The 13,386-nt window shown below is 54.2% G+C and overlaps 4 non-coding genes across 4 annotated transcripts; all 4 read right to left on the bottom strand.

Moving 5' to 3' along the window:
• Positions 1-788: 788 nt before the first annotated feature.
• On the bottom strand, positions 789-860 carry TRNAQ-CUG (transfer RNA glutamine (anticodon CUG)). The gene has a single exon. It is a non-coding gene; the product is annotated as a tRNA-Gln (tRNA).
• A 5,717-nt stretch (positions 861-6,577) lies between these two features.
• On the bottom strand, positions 6,578-6,649 carry TRNAG-UCC (transfer RNA glycine (anticodon UCC)). The gene has a single exon. It is a non-coding gene; the product is annotated as a tRNA-Gly (tRNA).
• A 1,226-nt stretch (positions 6,650-7,875) lies between these two features.
• Positions 7,876-7,947, bottom strand: TRNAM-CAU (transfer RNA methionine (anticodon CAU)). Its single transcript has one exon. It is a non-coding gene; the product is annotated as a tRNA-Met (tRNA).
• Positions 7,948-9,758: 1,811 nt separating this feature from the next.
• TRNAS-AGA (transfer RNA serine (anticodon AGA)) lies at positions 9,759-9,840 on the bottom strand. The gene has a single exon. It is a non-coding gene; the product is annotated as a tRNA-Ser (tRNA).
• Positions 9,841-13,386: the final 3,546 nt, after the last annotated feature.

Here is a 13,386-nt window from a genome sequence, read left to right as displayed (position 1 = left end):
ACTCCCTGAGCCCTGTAGACGTGTTTCTTGGTCTCTGTTCTGTGCCACTGCATTTGCTCCTTCTCATTAAAGACTTTGTGCAGCATAGCTGGAGACTTGTGGTGGTTTGTTCTCTTCCCCCCTGAGTTGGCCAACGCCTCTGCAAGGAAGTGCGAGAACCTGTGTAAGTCACTGCCCATGGCAGGGATTGTGTCCCCTAGCATTGGGCACTGCCAGTTTTGGGTGGAGCTCTATGAACTGATAGCAGAGCACCAAAAATTAGCAAGCAGCCAAGAGAAATACAGAAAAGCCTCAGAGAAATGGATAGAGCAAGTAACAATGGACAGGGGTGGAAATACACGTAATGCCACACACAGTAGTCCTGGTTTACTGTTTTACTGTGAGGGTGGTGAAACATGGGAAACGGTTCCCCAGGGAGTCTTGCGGAGTCGCCATCGTTGAATGGATGTCCAACATCCAACCAGACAAGGCCATGAACAGCCTCCTCTACTTGACCCTGCTTTGAGCCGGGCTTGGACTGCATCATCTCCATCACAACATCTGTTGTGTGATTTGGTGAGCCACTGCTGGATGTCCTCATCCAGGAGCAGCCATCAAGAACAAGGGAGCATAGAGGGGACAGGGCCCAGTACTCAGGTGTGGTGGGCACAGGGCAGGAGAAGGGACACTGATGTCTGTCCCAGGGCTGGGAGTATGGGAAAGAAGGAAGATCACGAGTGACGCAACAGCAAGGCAAGGGGATAATGTGTAAGCACAACGAGGAAAGCTCCGAGGGAGCTAGAAGCTTGAGGTCCCATTGAGATTTGAACTCAGATGGCTGGATTCAGAGTCCAGAGTGCTCACCATTACACCATGGGACCTCCTGGACACCTGCTCTCTTTTCCCTGCGGCCACCCTCGCTGAGCCACATGCTCCTGGCTGAGCCTGCCAGTGTCTCCATCTCCCTGGCCATCACCAAGCGCAGCCTTCCTCCAGGGCCACTGGGCCCTCTAGTCACAGGGCCTTTTAAGGGAGCGGTAGACCCCTTTGCTCAAGCTTGCCATGCCCTCTCTTATAAGACCCAGGCTGTGAGAATCTTGCTTTCTCCTGATTAGATCTGGTTATGAAGTTTCCAGCAGAACCTCTTCAACGTTGCACCTCACAGAGTACATTCATGGCCCAGCAGTCAGTGGTTTGATGCTTGCACGTGCGGTCTCTGCTGCTGCTTCCTTTTACCCCTATGTTGGACAGCCTGTCACTCTGCCTGGGTAAGTTACTGCCTCTCCTGTTTCTCACCTTGTAGCTCATACTAAGCAGCCATTAGCCAGATATCCTTGTAGTCCTAGCTGAGCTCCTGACCTTGCCAAATAAGACGACCCAGAGAGAGGGCAGGGGATGAGGTTCAACAGAGGGAAGAGCTGGCAGGAGGACCCAAAGCAGCTTGTGCTGGGTTTCACAAGCTGGACTGCCTTCCCCTGCTAAGATAGTCCTGGCTGACATCAAACCCTGGTCCTTTCTTCTAGCACACACTTGCCCCTTCTGCCCCAGCTTAGCCTCTGTGAGAATGCTGTTTTCTCTCCCCAGTCTGCTCCAGACTCAGGTACATTTCACTGTGAGCCTGACGGAGCTTTTCCTCATGCCCTGGGACCACCACACTGCCTGCTCAAGAAGGATCCATGCAAAAGTTGCAATAGTGCTATCCTCCTTCTGCCAAGGTTTGAGTCAGTGTATTGTGAGCAAGGCCCTTCCTCCAAGCAGTCAGACAGGAGGAAACACATGTAGGAACACTCTAGCAGATCTCAGACTTAGCGCGGGACACTGAGGACACAACCTCCTGGTGCCTTTGGACTGCTTGAAGCACTGGTCTGGCATCCAGTATTTCTGAACCCACAGGACAGGCCGCGCTGTCATCCCCAAGCCTAAGATACCAAACAGCAGGTTACATTCCGAGAGGGCATGAGAAACACCCAGTCACTGAAGAAGGGTTAAATCTCTACAGATTCACAACTCTGAAAGCACGCCCCGGAGAAGCAGCATTGCTGATGGCTTTTCTCCTCAATCCCTGGGATCCGCAGGCCCGAGCAGGGTGGGAGGAGTGTTTGGGAACAGCAAGAGCAGGGACCAATCTCTGAAGGTCTTGCAAAGAGCTGGAGGGACCCCCACCTCTGGGGGCTGGAGCACAAGGAAAGGGACAGCCCTTTCCCATGCAGATGCTGTGCCACTGCAGAAGGAGGGATGTCCCTTCTAGGGCTGAGACAGTGTTTCTCCAAGCAATGGAGGGTGTTCCTGGGGCTCTGCTAGTCTCACCCAGCACTCAGGCAGAAAGGATTCTGGGCCAGTGGGTTGTGTGGGCCAGCGCAGGCAGCTTCCTTGCTCAGGGCACTTTGTCCTTGGTTTCCTTCCTGGCAGAACTGCCTGCTGGGGTTGCCGTGGTCCCCAGCCCGTTTGCTTCCCCAAGGTCATGGCAAATGTTCCTTCCACTGTAGCCTCAAATGCTGCTCCTCCCTGGGGGACACTGCGGGGAGGACACTTTGTGCCCCCCTTACAAGTTTCAGGGGTCAGCCAGAGATCACCCAAAGCTCCCCAGCACCTGGGAGCTGCAGCTCAGGCTAGGCTGACCCACACAGGAAGCCACGTCACTCCTGGGTCATGCACTGCCGAGGTCTTTCTGGCTGAGGATAGGCCTCGGCAAGCCAGAGAGCCACCTTCACAGAATCACAGAATCACTAAGGTTGGAAAAGACCTGTAAGATCATCAAGTCCAACCTTAAAAAAACAAACAAACAAACAAACAAAAAAACCCCACAAAAACCAAACCACAACACACCAAAAACCAACCCACCCAACACCACACAGCACCATGCCCATCAAGCCACATCCCACAATGCCACATCCTTGAATACCTCCAGGGAGGGTGACTCTACCACCTCCCTGGGCAGCCTATTCCAATATTTCACTACTCTCTCAGTAAAGAACTTTTTCCTAATATCTAGCCTGAACCTCCCCTGGCGCAACTTGAGGCCATTTCCTCTAGTCCTATCACTAGTCACTTGGGAGAAGAGACCAACACCCACCTCTCTGCAACCTCCTTTCAGGTAGTTGACGAGAGCGATAAGGTCTCCCCTCAGCCTCCTCTTCTCCAGGCTAAACAACCCCAGCTCCCTCAGCCGCTCCTCATAAGACTTGTGCTCCAGACCCCTCACCAGCTTCGTCGCCCTTCCCTGGATGTGCTCCAGCACCTCAATGTCTTTCTTGTAGTGAGGGGCCCAAAACTGAACACAGTATTTGAGGTGCGGCCTCACCAGAGCCGAGTACAGAGGCATGATCACCTCCCTGCTCCAGCTGGCCACACCATTTCTGATACAAGCCAGGATGCCGTTGGCCTTCTTGGCCACCAGGGCACACTGCTGGCTCATATTCAGCCGGCTGTCAATCAACACCCCCAGGTCCTTTTCTGCGGGGGAGCTTTCCAGCCACTCGTCCCCAAGCCTGTAGCGTTGCCTGGGGTTGTTGTGGCCAAAGTGTAGAACCCGGCACTTGGCCTTATTGAACTTCATCCGGTTGGCCTCGGCCCATCGATCCAGCCAGTCCAGATCCCTCTGCAGAGCCTTCCGACCCTCAAGCAGATCAACACTCCCTCCCAACTTGGTGTCGTCTGCAAACTTGCTGAGGGAGCACTCTATCCCCTCATCCAGATCATCAATAAAGACATTAAACAAGACCGGTCCCAAAACTGAGCCCTGGGGGACTCCACTTGTGACCGGCCGCCAGCTGGATTTCACCCCATTCACCACAACTCTCTGGGCTCGGCCATCCAGCCAGTTTTTTACCCAGCGAAGAGTGTACCTGTCTAAACCACGAGTCGCCAGCTTCTCCAGGAGAATACTGTGGGGAACAATGTCAAAGGCTTTGCTGAAGTCCAGGTAGACAACATCAACAGCCTTCCCCTCATCCACGAGGCGGGTCACCTGGTCATAGAAGGAGATCAGGTTGGTCAAGCAGGACCTGCCTTTCATGAACCCGTGCTGGCTGGGCCTGATCCCTTGGTTATCCTGCACGTGTCCCGTGAGTGCCCTCAAGATGAGCCTCTCCATAACCTTCCCCGGCACCGAGGTCAGGCTGACAGGCCTGTAGTTCCCTGGATCCTCCTTCCGACCCTTCTTGTAGACGGGCGTCACGTTGTCTAGCCTCTAGTCATCCGGGACCTCCCCCGTTGACCAGGACTGTTGATAAATGATGGAGAGCGGCTTGGCAAGCTCCTCCGCCAGCTCCCTCAGCACCCTTGGGTGGATGCCATCAGGCCCCATAGGCTTATGAGTGTCCAGGTGGCATAGCAGGTCGTTAACTGCTTCCTCCTGGATCATGGGGAGCCTATTTTGCTCTCCATCCCTGTCATCCAGCTCAGGGAGATGGATACCCTGAGGATACCTGGTGTGGCTCTTAAAGACTGAGGCAAAGAAGGCATTAAGTACCTCAGCCTTTTCCTCATCCTTCGTGACAATGTTCCCCGCCGCATCCAGTAGAGGATGGAGATCCTCCTTGGCTCTCTTTTTGTTGTTAATGTATTTATAGAAGCTTTTTTTGTTGTCCCTCATGACCGTGGCCAGGTTGAGCTCTAGCTGGGCTTTCGCCTTCCTAATTCCCTCTCTGCATGACCTAACGAGGTCCTTGTATTCTTCTTCACTTGCCTGCCCCTTCTTCCAGAGGTGGTAAGTCCTCTTTTTTTCCCCGAGCCTCAGCATAAGCTCCTTGTTCAGCCAGGCCGGTCGTCTTCCCCGCCGGCTCTTCTTACGGCACATGGGCACTGCCTGCTCCTGCGCCTTCAAGATTTCCTTCTTGAAGAAGGTCCAGCCTTCCTGGGCCCCTTTGCCCTTCAGGACCGTCTCCCAAGGGACCCTCCCGACCAGTGTCCTGATCAGGCCAAAGTCTGCCCTTCGGAAGTCCATGGTAGTGGTATTGCTGACCCCCCTCCTTACTTGGCTAAAAATTGAAAACTCTATCATATCATGGTCGCTAAGCCCAAGACGGCCTCCGACCTTCACTTCTCCCACCAGACCCTCTCTGTTCGTAAACAGCAGGTCAAGCAGGGCACCTTCCCTTGTAGGCTCGCTTACCAGCTGCATGAAGAAGTTATCTTCCACACACTCGAGGAACCTCTGGGACTGTTTCCTCTTAGCTGTGTTGTACTTCCAGCAGACATCCTGTAAGTTGAAGTCCCCCACAAGAGCAAGGGCTTGCGACTGTGAGACTTCTGCCAGTCGCTTGTAGAACGCTTCATCGGCCTCTACGCCCTGGTCGGGTGGTCTATAACAGACCCCCAGCAGGATATCCGGCTTGTTGGCCTTCCCCCTCATCCTTGCCCATAAGCATTCAACCCCGTCATGACAATCATCGAGCTCTATACAATCAAAGCACTCCTTGACGTACAGAGCCACCCCACTGCCTCTCCTTCCTTGCCTATCCCTCCTGAAGAGCTTATAGCCCTCCATCGCAGCACTCCAGCCATGCGAGTCCTTCACACAGGGGAAGCCCCCTCACCTTCTCTTGAACCCACACCTCCCAGGGAGACTGCAACCTGAATAGAGCACCTTAGACTGCTCCATCTAATGCTTCTGCTAATGCGGCCTCTGCTGCTCCTCCGTTAGCGACTGCTAGAGGCAGCCCAGCTCAGCCAGCCTCCTCCTGGCACTGCTGCAGGGGGAGCTGGCTCCTGGGAGAGCTCTTGCCCTGCTCCCACCAAGGGCCGCTGGCAGCTGACCGCAGCTCCTACACGCACTTCAGACCACACAGTACCCAGCACAGGGGCAGCATCTCACAAGGCCAAAGCAGTCCTTCATGTGAGCAAGCAAAGGAACCGTCAGCAAATTATGGCTCTGCACATGCCAACATCTGGACAAGGGGCTCCAGGCACACGTCTGCCTTTCCCATGACTTCCTCCATTCCCTCCAGAGCCTCAGGAGATGGGAAGACAAACACTTGGCCTGCAGTGCTGCCTCATGGATGGCTCCTGGGGCAACAAGGGTGCTTCCTTCTTCCCTGCTCGGGACCGGGAAGGCTGGGCAAGGAGGGCTCTGCCACACCAGCCCCTGGGGGAATGCTGTGCCTGTCTCAAGGAGTCAGTGTGTGGGAAAGGGGCTGGAGAGTCAAGGCAAAAGCACAGGAGATGCAAGACCAAGTGCTGAGCTCCAGTTCCTGTGGGGAAGAGGCTCACTTACTGCCCATGGTGCAGAGGAAGGAGGGCACAGCTGGGCCTTGTTGCTTCATGGAAGGAGCTAGACTGAAAGGCATCTCAGGAGGTCACTAGTCCAAATGCCTACTCAAAGCAGGGCTAGCTCCAAAGCTAGAGCAAGTGGCTCAGTGCCTGAGCCCCATTGAAACTTGAGTGTGATACCCAGGCATGGAGAATCCCCAAGTTCTCTGGGCACCTGCTCCAGAGCTTCAGCACTCCCTGAGAATCTCTGACTGGTCCAAAGCAGCCCCCTCAGTCTGCTTTTGCCAAGGCGGGCCTTGCTAAAAGCCAGGGCTGTGTGTGCTGGGCTGGGAGGTGCCCAGAGGCCTGGCCATGAGGCTTGTGGAGCCAGGCTGAAGAAAATTTGCTCTGCGTTGGCCAGGAATCGAACCCGGGTCAACTGCTTGGAAGGCAGCTATGCTCACCACTATACCACCAACGCACCTGTGGGCATTGCTGCCTCCTGCTCCTGCTCCTCCCAGACTGGCTGGCCTCCTCCTTCCAGACCCCTGCACACGTAAATGACCTCAGCTGCTAGGCTGTGTGTGTTTTCTGTGTGTCTGAGACATTGGCTAGGCAATCCCAAGCTGCAATAGCTGCCGACTAGGGGAGATCTGTATCAGGTTTGGAGCAGGACACTGGACAAACCAGGACTGAGCTGCAGGCATGGACTCTGCACAGGCCTATGGTACAGCCCAGGGTCCGAGGGAACTGCTGGGTGCATGTGGGAGGGAAGGGGTCTGTGTCCAGCACTGGTCTCCAGCCCTAAGCAGCTAGATGGAAAGAAAAGGATAGGGCTGTCTGTCTTGATTCATGCTTGATTCTCACGTAGTGAGAAACAAATAGACAAACATAAACCACCGCCTTTCCTCTGCCCTGTCCCGGGCTCAACTTTACTCCTTCACACTGGTCTCCTTTACTTGCCCAAGCGGGATGCATCTTCCCTCCACTCTTTCCCACTTTTTTTGTTCAGTTCGGCTCTGTCTGTCTAGTGTTTTCTGTCCTTTCTGGAATATGTTTTCACAGAGGTGCTGGCTCAGCTGTGTCGTGCAGTGGGACCACTGTGGAGCTGGAACCGGCTGGTTTCCACACAGGGCAGCCCCTCTACCTCATTTCACAGAGGTCACGCTGCAACAACCCCTAACCCTTCCACTACCGAATCCTAGCCACATATAGTCAAAACAGTGCCCATTGGAAATACCTGCTCAGCCCTGCTCCTGGCTGGACCCACAAGTGGGCAAGGCAGCAAACAGACTAGGATGGAGACAAAGCCCAGATGGTCAAGTTGATCGCATTAGTGTTTCCCAAAGTAGCACCAGCCTTGTCCTCCTCCCCACCTGCAGATTCCTGGAGGTCCCCTCCTGTGGCTGGCAAGTTGGATTGAGCTCCCTGGTGGGAAAGGAGAAAGACCTGTGTCCCCAGGACACCCACTGCCTTGTGGGGAAAGCTCTGCCTGCTGCTCCACACCCACCAGTCTGCCTTGCTGAGGGTCACTTTGGGAGTGCTGGCTGCTAAGGCAGCAATAGGAGAAAGCAGGGGGGCAGTTGCAGAGAGAAGGGGCTGAGAGAAGAGGAGGGCCATGTGCGAGGGTGCCCAGAGAGCTAGAGCAGGGCATGTTCAACCTTGCTGGGAGAGGCAGCAGCTGTCAGGAGCAGGGGAAAAAGGAATTAGCAGAGGATGGTTTCGATCCATCGACCTCTGGGTTATGGGCCCAGCACGCTTCCGCTGCGCCACTCTGCTCCCCCCAGCACTTTAGCTGGGACCTCCCAGAGCCCTGCCTGATGCTCCCTGGCACTGCCAGCACTCATGCCACCTTCACTTCGTCTATCCCGTGCCCTCAGCGGGACAAGAACATTGTCTCCCTGGAAAGTTCACCTGCTTTGGGCCTGTGGTGAGTAGCATGAGGGCCTTGCTTTGCCCTTCTCCCCACATCTCCTGCCTATAGCCCTGGATGGGGATTTTCTCTTTGACCTCCCAAGCTGGCTCACAGGTGAAGAAGGAAACCCCGGAGCGAGGGGTCAGCCTTGTTTCTTTGCAGGGTGGAGAGGAGCTGCTCTCCAGTGAGCTGATGAGGGCTGCAACCCTGCCCAGAAATGCAGCTCCCAGGGGCGTGCAGGTCTGTGCTTGGCATAAAAGTCAGATCTTTGCTGGCTGAGGAGGGAGACAAGGACGCTGTAGCATAGAATTACCAAGGCAAATAATTCTCTTATTATAGCGATGCACATAGCCGTGCCCCAGCATATTGCGTGGAGATCCCCAATATAGAGGAAATCAGGGTTTATGTATATTTACAATACAGTTGTGTTGACCAAAGAAATTACTCATGTTAAGGGTTCAGCTAATCAGCTACTATTGCTCACAAAATCAGTATGTGCTTCTCCTGGGCAGGTGGTCCAGATGTATGATCAGGGGGGTCTTAATCTTCATTGTTCTAAGCTAACATCCCGTTCTGGTGGAGGGGTTTCATACTAGATTCAGGTAGATTGCTGTTCTGGGCATGGTTATATAGCTGGAGTTTTCTTTGAAAGACAAATCTCGGATTGTTTTATAGTCCGTATGGGTTGTTCTCAGCCAGTGAGAGCCAGTTTAGGTTTGGTCTTCAGGTCACGTGGACCCTGAGGTAAAAGGTCTTATTCCTAGGTAGATGTTTTTCTTCTAAGCAAGTTGTATAGCTGTTAGCGCCTTGCCTTTCACACCAGCTGCAAAGGCCTTGCCCTTCACACCAGCTGTGAAGGTCTTTCCCTGCCTGTGCTGTGCTGTGATCCCCCACAGCTCCAGACTTGTCCTTTTCCTGGCGCAGCCCTGCCCTTGCTGCTCCCTGACAGCCAAGGGTTGCCCCTGCCACCATGCAGTGTTCCAGGGAGTCAGAGAAACCCCAACCCCTCCTCTCCCTGCCTGGTATGGATCCTGCCCTGTCCAACACTGCTGGGGGTGGAGGTGGCTCCCAGCCACCCCAGGGCAGGGCTGGATGAGCTGGACTGCCTGGTGCCCTGTCTTAAATGCTGCAAGGCATCCCAGGAAGGCTCTGGGCAGCCTGAGCTGGTAGAGCCTCTCGGTGAGTCTCCTCCTGCCACTTGCCTCCTGCTCCACACCAGTCTGCCTTCATGACACCTAAAGTGAGGGGCACTTTGTGAGTGCTGGCAAGGTGTCAGATCGATGAGGTGTCTTCCCTTCACCTTCAGCAATGAGGGCCATGTTGTGCAGGCTCTCTCTGGAGATGAGCTGCTGCAGTTTCAGGTGTAGGGAAGACAGCTGCTGGGGCTGTGCTGCTTGGGAAGTCAGGTGAGATCAGGCTCAGCAACCAACAAGAGTGGACCTCTTTTCATGGCTCATACTCAGCACCTGTCCATTCTCTTCCCCATCCACCCAGGAATTTCCCATCCATCCAGGAATTTCCCATTCATCCAGGAATTTCGGGGGTGGGGGTCGAGGACAAGTGCTCTAGGCAAAGGTGTTTTCATTGTCTCCCTGGGCAGCAGGCACAGTGTGGAGCTGAGTCCCAGGGCTGCAGCCTGGTCAATTTTAGAGAGCCCAAAAAGAAGACTGCACCCCGTAGTTGGCAGGATTCGAACCTGCGCGGGGAAACCCCAATGGATTTCTAGTCCATCGCCTTCACCACTCGGCCACAACTACCTGCTCCAGCCCTCTCTACCCTGCTGATCACATGCCCTCTGCAATGACACCTGGCTCCCTGGGAGTTTCAGGGCCAGGCTTCACTCGAAGCTCTGCAGCTGGGACCTTCATGGAGCATGACAGCCACATGGAGTCAGGTTTCTAGAGGCCTTGACAGGTGGAATCCCAGGGACTGTCTGGCTGGCCTATCCCAGAGAGTCATGGTGAGTGGAGCGAAATCCAGTTGGTGGCTGGTTTACAAGCGGACTCCCCCAGGGCTCAGTTTTGGGGCTGCTCTTGTTTAATATCTTTATCAATGATCTGGATGAGGGGATCGAGTGCTCCCTCAGCAAGTTTGCAGACGACACCAAGTTCGGTGGGAGTGTTGATCTGCTTGAGGGTAGGAAGGCTCTGCAGAGGGATCTGGACTGGCTGGATCGATGGGCCAAGGCCAATTGTATGAGGTTAAACAAGGCTGGTTTTTGCTGGTTGATGGTTTGACTTGATGATCTTACAGGTCCCTTGAACCCTTGAACAAAAACTACGACACCTTCCATGCAGGTTGTTGTTGTTGTGTAGAGGGGATGGCCTGGGAGAGTGCAAGAGATACATGGAAAGGACAAAGTGGAGCCTGGCTGAGGAAAAGTGAGGAGGGTGAAGGGAGAATAAATGGGAGGTGTGGATGAGTTAGAGGACAACAGGAGGGAGTTTGTTTTGGTGCAACAGGTTTGTCTAGATCTTTTTGCCAGCACTGGCAAAACAGGCAATTTCCATCACCAGATGAAAGGAGCTCCAATTCCCTTTTGGCTCTGGAGCAGGAATATTTGGAAAATGACATTGAGGAATTGGTGTGAGGAGGTGGTACATGTGGCAGTGCCTGCCTGCATGCAGATCAAGGGTGGGAGGTGGTTGCAGTGAAGAGGGTGAGCACTAGGAGTGGCTTCAGGACGTGTGAGCATAGCTGCCTTCCAAGCAGTTGACCTGGCTTCGATTCCTGGCCAACACAGGGAAAATTTTCTTCAGCCCAGCTCCATGGTGCCTTGACAGCTTCTCGGGCTCAGGAACCACACAGCTTTCTCTGGGGGATTCAAGCTGCTCCCCTCACCTCCCTGCAGCCTTGAGACCAACTGAGACCAGTGCTTTCTGCCTGCTGGGAGGGCTGCAGGCTGGGCTTCTGACTGTGGCGCTGTTAGAGGAGCCAGGAGAGAGGGATTTCTGGCCTGGCCCAGAGCTAGTCCTGCTGCTGCTGCTGGTTGCACCTGGCAAGGAAAGCATGCGGCCGTGGCCGGGTACAATATATACAAGATCAATAATGCCTAGCTGGTTGTCAAGGGACACACTGCTTCATGAAGACAGGTATACAATTTGGGGGTGTGGGTGGAGGAGGCCTGTTCTTTATGTAATGTCTCAAAGTCACACGGGAGTGAATTTGCTCTCCATCCTCCTCCATCTTTTCAATCTCTCCAGTGCTGCCTGGTCAAACATGGGCTGGTGCCCACGGGGTGCCCTCCACAACCCAGTTGAGCCCACATGTCCAATTTTTTCTGCCACCTCATTGATCCTCACCACAAACCACATATTGTGCATCACTTCCCTTCCTGGCACAAACATCACTCTCAGGAGATGCCACATTGCCTTGTCTCCTGGTGCATTCCTTTACACCCTGTACCACCATCCTCTCCCCATCCCACCCCTCCACAGGAGTACAGCAACCAGCTGTAGCCATGTTTGCCTGCAGATGATCAAAGTGGTCCAGTCTTCTCTCCTTCAGCGGACAACAGGCAGCCTGGGGGGGAGACAAACCCATGGAAGAGTGTTGTCAACTCAGACCAGTTCATGAGCCCACTTCTGTCCTCTGCCAGGGGGTACTCAGGACAGGCAGTGAAAAGTCACTGCTTTCTCACCATACATGCAAAGCCCCCTGGATACACTGCCAGAAGAAATGAGGTCAGCTCTCAAGTGCTTTCAGTGGCGGGGCTCAACATTGACCCCGAGCGATATCACAGGGCCGTGATGACCAGATTACAGACTCATGCTCCATTTCTCTGAGGCTTTTTAGCCTTTCTCTTGCCTGCTTCCTTATTTTTGATCATCTGGTCTCAGTTCAGCGAGCTCCATCCAGAAATGGTGGTGAGCTCAGCATAAAGGCCGATACTCTTCCTTGCAGATCAAGAAGCTAACTGAGGGAGGAGGAGAACAAACCAGCACGAGTCTCCAGCTATGCTGCACAAAGACTTTAATGAGAAGGAGCAAATGCAGTGGCACAGAACAGAGACCAAGAAACACGTCTACAGGGTTCAGGGCAAAACAGAGAATGGCCCATTTCCCATTTCCTTTCACAGGTCAATGGATCAAAACCATCCTAACTGTGTTTCCCCCCACTCCCCGCAGCCGCTGCCTCTCCCTTACTTCTTAGAGTAAGTGTTAACCTGCACTGCTGTGACTCCATCTCTCTGGGCACCCATGGCCATGGCCCTCCCACACCCTCAGCCCCTTCTCTCTGCACTCCCAAAGTGCCCCTCAGCAAGGCAGACTGGTGGGTGTGGAGCAGCAGGCAGAGAACAGCACAGCACAGAGCTCTCCCCACAAGGCAGTGGGTGTCCTGGGGACACAGGTCTTTCTCCCTTCCCATCAGGCAGCTCAATCCCCAGCTTCCCAGCCACAGGAGGGGACCTCCAGGAATATGCAGCTGGGGAGGAGGACAAGGCTGGTGCTAGCTCAGGAGACACCAATGAGATTGACTCAACCACCTGGGGGCTTTCTCTGTCCTAGTCTGCTGCTGTGCCCACTTGCAGGTCCAGCCAGGAGCAGGGCTGAGCAGGTATTCCCAGTGGGCACTGTATTGGCTATATGTGGCTAGGTGTTGGTAGTGGAGGGCAGAGGGGGAGCTGCTGGGTGGCCTCTGAGAGAAGAGGTAAGGGGCTGCCCTGTGCCAGACACAGCTGGTTCCAGCTGCCTCCACAACACTGAGCCAACTGCAAAGCTTGTGGCATCTGCAGCACCCATGCTGGAACTGGTAGATGTTCCTGAAGGGACTGTGACCTGTGGAGAAGCCACGCCAGTGAAGAATTTTCCTGACAGGCCTGAAGTGTGTGGATGAGCCAACGCTGAAACAGATTTTCCTGTTTAGAACTGCAGTGCGTAGAGAACCCACGCTGGAGTAGTCTGCGGTGAAGGACTGTAGTTGAGCCTGGTAAAAGTGGGAGGAATGGTGTTGTTTTATTTGTCTTTCATTCCTCACTACACAAAACTACACATGGCCTGATCCATTTCTTCCCTTCTGGCTGCTCTGGACTAGAATTGAGTGCTGGACACACCCCCTCTGTCATTCCCACACTCACGTCCGCTGAACAGCAGGTCCACTGAAGCCTGCGCCTGACAGTAGATTTGTGCAGCGTGCATGCCTGGAGCCCAGGGCCTGTTTGTCTGGTGTCGTGCTGCAACCCTGGGCAGTCCCTGATGCCAGTCCACTCTACTCACTGGCTAGTGCTGCTTGAGATTTCCTAGCCAACATCTTACACACACACAGAATCACACACACACACACACAGAAAAAAGGGACTTCAG

Source organism: Gavia stellata, chromosome 13 (assembly GCF_030936135.1).
Source record: "Gavia stellata isolate bGavSte3 chromosome 13, bGavSte3.hap2, whole genome shotgun sequence".
Classification (NCBI taxonomy): Eukaryota; Metazoa; Chordata; class Aves; order Gaviiformes; family Gaviidae; genus Gavia; species Gavia stellata.
This window is presented reverse-complemented; position numbering and strand designations above follow the sequence as displayed.